The sequence below is a fragment of the Schistocerca cancellata genome, chromosome 8 (assembly GCF_023864275.1).
Source record: "Schistocerca cancellata isolate TAMUIC-IGC-003103 chromosome 8, iqSchCanc2.1, whole genome shotgun sequence".
Lineage (NCBI taxonomy): Eukaryota > Metazoa > Arthropoda > Insecta > Orthoptera > Acrididae > Schistocerca > Schistocerca cancellata.
This window is the reverse complement of record NC_064633.1, coordinates 87,791,942-87,797,267: the sequence shown is the minus strand read 5'-3', so window position 1 is coordinate 87,797,267 and position 5,326 is coordinate 87,791,942. Positions and strand designations below refer to the sequence as shown.

General features: G+C 49.1%; 1 non-coding gene across 1 annotated transcript; it reads left to right on the top strand.

The window, feature by feature from the left end:
* The first annotated feature begins 744 nt into the window (after window positions 1–744).
* On the top strand, window positions 745–819 carry Trnaa-cgc (transfer RNA alanine (anticodon CGC)). The gene has a single exon. It is a non-coding gene; the product is annotated as a tRNA-Ala (tRNA).
* The last annotated feature ends 4,507 nt before the right edge of the window (window positions 820–5,326 follow it).

Genomic DNA, 5,326 nt, shown 5'->3' with positions numbered 1-5,326 from the left:
TTAGGAGGAGTCTACGGATCATAAATACTATCTTTCAGTAATTTTACAATGCCAGGAAACGTTGATATTAATAAATAAACGAATAACATCGGCATAACCGAAGATATACGATATTATACGAACTATACCGTTTTATGATAAAGTTACAGACGGAGCGCCATACTCGGCAGCCGTCGATGGGATGCCTGTCGATCTAGTCATGCGGGAGACCGTGCTCTCGTACCGTTAATACTTAGCTTATAATCAGCGTGAACAATGAAATGATAATTAAATGGACACCCTAGCTGCAAACAGGCGTTGATGTACTTCATTGGGGACATGTTGAAAATGTGTGCCTCTTGTAAGCAGGAGATTCCGGGTTCGAGTCCCGGTCGGGGCACACATTTTCAACATGTCCCCAATGAAGTACATCAACGCCTGTTTGCAGCTAGGGTGTCCATTTAATTATCATTTCATTTCTAGCAAAGCTGCATGGTCATCCACGGTAACTGTTCTTTCGGGAACAGATACTACCATCATATATAGTTAAAATATGGCTTCCTGGCCATTGACCTTCTTGTGCGAACGCACACGCTATGCCCGAACTCGTACGGGACTTGGTAGATTAATCTGCCACGAGTAATGAGTATGATGGGCAAACATCTATTAGGCACACTACGAATGTAGTGGTGTGGACATGTTGGGAATGTGGATCTCACGGGGAGCGTGCAAGGGATAAGTCCCTGCAGATGCACTATCCTCTGTGCCCGCGGTGGCTCAGATGGATAGAGCGTCTGCCACGCAAGCAGGAGATCCCGGGTTCGAGTCCCGGTCGAGGCACACATTTTCAACATGTCCGCAATGAAGTACATCAACGCCTGTTTGCAGCTAGGGTGTCCATTTAATTATCATTTCATTTCTAGCAAAGCTGCATGGTCATCCACGGTAACTGTTCTTTCGGGAACAGATACTACCGTCATATACAGCGTGAACAAGTTCATTCTACGGTGTTTCTTAAATAAACGTACCATAATGGCATCCCGAGTAGAAATCATTTGCACAAGAAACTTCTTCCAACTTCATTATGTCCAACATGCCCGCCTGATTAGCTGAGTGGCAACGTGTTTGCGGACCCGGGTTCTATTCCCGGCCGGGCTGGAAATTTTCTCTGCCCGTGGACTGGGTGTTGTGTTGTCATCATCAGCATCACCGACCCGCAAGTCGCCCAATGTGGCGTCACCTGAAATAAGACTTGCAACCAGGCGGCCGAACTTCTCCCGATGGGGCCTCCCGGCCATCAATGCCGCACGATCATTTGACGTAAAACACGGACAGTAGCAATGTACTTTCATAATCAGACGGCGCTGCTACGGCTCTACAAGAGGACATAAAACTACGAGAGCATCTCCACGTAACAGGTAGGAAGAAGAGTTACGCGGCAGCTCACTAAGTCACTTCAAGGACGGGCTGGCTAACTATCGCGAAACTCGGGTGGGAAAGCGTGCTCAGTTATACTGCGTGCCCCTTACACCACCATCTACGGACTCACCGGCTGAACTGAGACGTTTCTGGAGGTTTAGTACGAGTGGCGGAGGTTCTTGCACAGTGCAGCAGGCAGTGGGAATATGCGCTCTCTGGACGTGGCCGGCTGAAGCCCTCACGACAAGAGCACCCGCTTTGGGGCGTCAAGCCGAGAGGTGCACCAGATGTGTCCAAAGGCAAGACTTGTGTGCAGGGTGTTTTTTTTTTTTGTGGTTTTAGGGCGCAAAACTTCAATGGTCATTAGCGCCCAGACTACGTTAGGAATGCACCGCCAGGCACAAGTTGAAAACAGCAACTAAAAGGGAAAACACGATAAAAGACAGACTGACAGGCATAGGATTAAAAAAAAAAAACAGCATAATCAAAGGTCCTTAGAGAGGTTGGTCAAGTTGATAAAATGAAGAACGCGAGCAGCTGCTCGTGGGTCATCCGCTAAAATGGCATCTAGACTACAGGGCGGGCCAAGATCAAGACGCAGTGTGTTAAAATCCGGGCAGGACGTTAAAATGTGGCGGACCGTCAGCAATTCCCCACATGGGCAGAACGGCGCCGGCGCAGCCGTCAGCAGATGGCGATGACTGAACCGGCAGTGGCCAATTCGTAACCGGGCCAAAACGACCTCCTCCCGCCGAGAAGGGCGGGAGGAGGACGTCCAAGCCACGGGAAGAGGTTTCAAGGCCCGAAGCTTGTTGTCTGTAAGTGCAGCCCAATCGGCATGCCACAGCGGTAAAATGCGCCGACAAATGACCCTGCTACAATCTGACGAAGGGACACAACAAGAAGCTGTCCGAGGCTGGAGGACCGCAGCCTTGGCCGCTGCATCTGCAGCTTCGTTCCCAGGGATACCGACATGGCCAGGAACCCACATAAAGCTAACCGGAGAACCGACGTCCACCAGCTTCTGAAGAGAGCGTTGGATCTGGTGCACGAAAGGGTGAACCGGATACGGATCACTGAGGCTCTGGATGGCGCTCAGGGAATCGGAGCAGATGACATAAGCAGAATGTCGGTGGCGGCGTGTGCAGGGTGTGTAGTAATTGGCAGCGAAAACAGACTAAGTCGAAGATATACAATAATACAAGCAGACACATTTCAGTAAGGATGGATCTGCATAAGAACCGTCTACAAGATATTTGCGAATTTTTGTGATGACAATCCGCCACCAAATTCAGTATCAAATCAAGCCTGTTGACAAGCGGCCAGCCGCGCAGATTTGACGCCCTCCTTGCGTAGCTAATCTAGGAGATATGCGATTTTCAACACATGGGGAAAAAACTTGACGTAGTGCCTGATTTTACCGAGGAATTACTGCAACTGTTCAAGGTTAGCAGGGGTGGGCATATTAGTGATCACATCGACATGGTCACATGGTGGGAGTGATATCCTTGCCACAAAAAATACGACCCAAGTATTTGGCACTGTGGGCGAAGAGACTGCGCTTTTCCAACTGTCAAGTGAAGCAGTTTTCCTGGAGTCGTTTTCGTGCATCGACCCCGTAACGACAATATCATCCAAATAATTAGCACAGTACGGAATACCTTGAATCTGTATTATAATTACTTTTGGAACAAGGCGGGTGCACTAGCACTCTCACCCCATAAGCGATCGTACCTGTACTAGAATAAGCCAAATGAAGTACTTAAGACTGATGGATGATGCGATTCATCGTCGACCAACGGTTATAGATCTGCTTCGTTTAAATCTATCATTGAAAAATAGTGGCTCTTGGCGAGTTTAACTAAAAAGTCCTCAGTGTGAGGGATAGGACAGAGATCAGTGCTGGAGTGGGCATTTATAGTGGACTTAAAATCAGGACAAAAGCATAAAGACCTGTAGTGTTTGTTAATGACAACCGCATGTGTCGTCGATTGGCTGACTGAAATCGGAGAAATGATGACTTGGACCTGAACCCATGCATTTTCCGCTTGAATGTTCTCTCTAACGAGCGAGCTCTTCAGAATTTTGGCACCACTCAAGGCTTCTTGGAAACATGGACAACAAAATACGTGCACATTCGAGCGTTGATTCAGATATCTCCTCGTATGAATTGGACAGAACATCGAAATCAGAAGAAGGCGCCGTTTTGGACACTAGGCTGGCATTTTCCACTACTGTGAAACCAAAACTGGTAAAGGCTAAGGTGAAAACGTTAGCAACGGTATGGGAGCGCACCATTAAGAAGGTTAGGACACGTTCAACGTGTCTGAACTTAGCTGCCAGCGACAGTTCTCCAAGGGGAGGAATTATGTTACAGCAGTAAGACACAGTCTGATACTCGGCTCTTTGCAGTGAAGAAGAGCTGAGCTGGTGATACGTATCGTATTTACACTCCTGGAAATGGAAAAAAGAACACATTGACACCGGTGTGTCAGACCCACCATACTTGCTCCGGACACTGCGAGAGGGCTGTACAAGCAATGATCACACGCGCGGCACAGCGGACACACCAGGAACCGCGGTGTTGGCCGTCGAATAGCGCTAGCTGCGCAGCATTTGTGCACCGCCTCCGTCAGTGTCAGCCAGTTTGCCGTGGCATACGGAGCTCCATCGCAGTCTTTAACACTGGTAGCATGCCGCGACAGCGTGGACGTGAACCGTATGTGCAGTTGACGGACTTTGAGCGAGGGCGTCATGGTGTGGGGAGCGATCTCCTACACTGGCCGTACACCACTGGTGATCGTCGAGGGGACACTGAATAGTGCACGGTACATCCAAACCGTCATCGAACCCATCGTTCTACCATTCCTAGACCGGCAAGGGAACTTGCTGTTCCAACAGGACAATGCACGTCCGCATGTATCCCGTGCCACCCAACGTGCTCTAGAAGGTGTAAGTCAACTACCCTGGCCAGCAAGATCTCCGGATCTGTCCCCCATTGAGCATGTTTGGGACTGGATGAAGCGTCGTCTCACGCGGTCTGCACGTCCAGCACGAACGCTGGTCCAACTGAGGCGCCAGGTGGAAATGGCATGGCAAGCCGTTACACAGGACTACATCCAGCATCTCTACGATCGTCTCCATGGGAGAATAGCAGCCTGCATTGCTGCGAAAGGTGGATATACACTGTACTAGTGCCGACATTGTGTATGCTGTTTTGCCTGTGTCTATGTGCCTGTGGTTCTGTCAGTGTGATCATGTGATGTATCTGACCCCAGGAATGTGTCAATAAAGTTTCCCCTTCCTGGGACAATGAATTCACGGTGTTCTTATTTCAATTTCCAGGAGTGTATTAATGACATGGCAGTGCCTGAGACCACCTGAAAAGTCATGGACCAGCCAGTACGTGGCAGGTCCAAAGTATACTTCTGCAGCAGCAGGGATGCCATGTTCTCTCCAGCCATGATAGTGTGGACCAATATGCTGACGACATGATGTGGCTGAGCGTGCAGCCGGAAGACCACTTGTTGACTGCTGTGAAGTGGTTCCACTTGCCACAGGCTCAATAGTCCACAGCATGATGCGGGCGGCTGCGTCTCGAATGCCAACTGCCACAGTCAGTACAGGACTGGAGTTTCTTCAGCTTTCAGCTTACACCAAGCTTGTCACAACTCTGAGGACGGAGGGCGTTATTGATCCGCCCATCTGACATTACAAAAAAAGCAGACAGCGGAATCATCGATGTACTTAAGTTTCTCACAAGTCGCCTGTGATATGGAGGTACATAAACTTGGGTGAGATTTAGAGACAGAAAAAGAGGAAGAGTAACAGTCATCAGTTAACTGCTCCTCGACGATCTGCTTTTGCCATTTGTATTCTGTTGTTGAAAGCATGCTTCGCTACGGAAACAATCAAGAAAGTTTAGCAA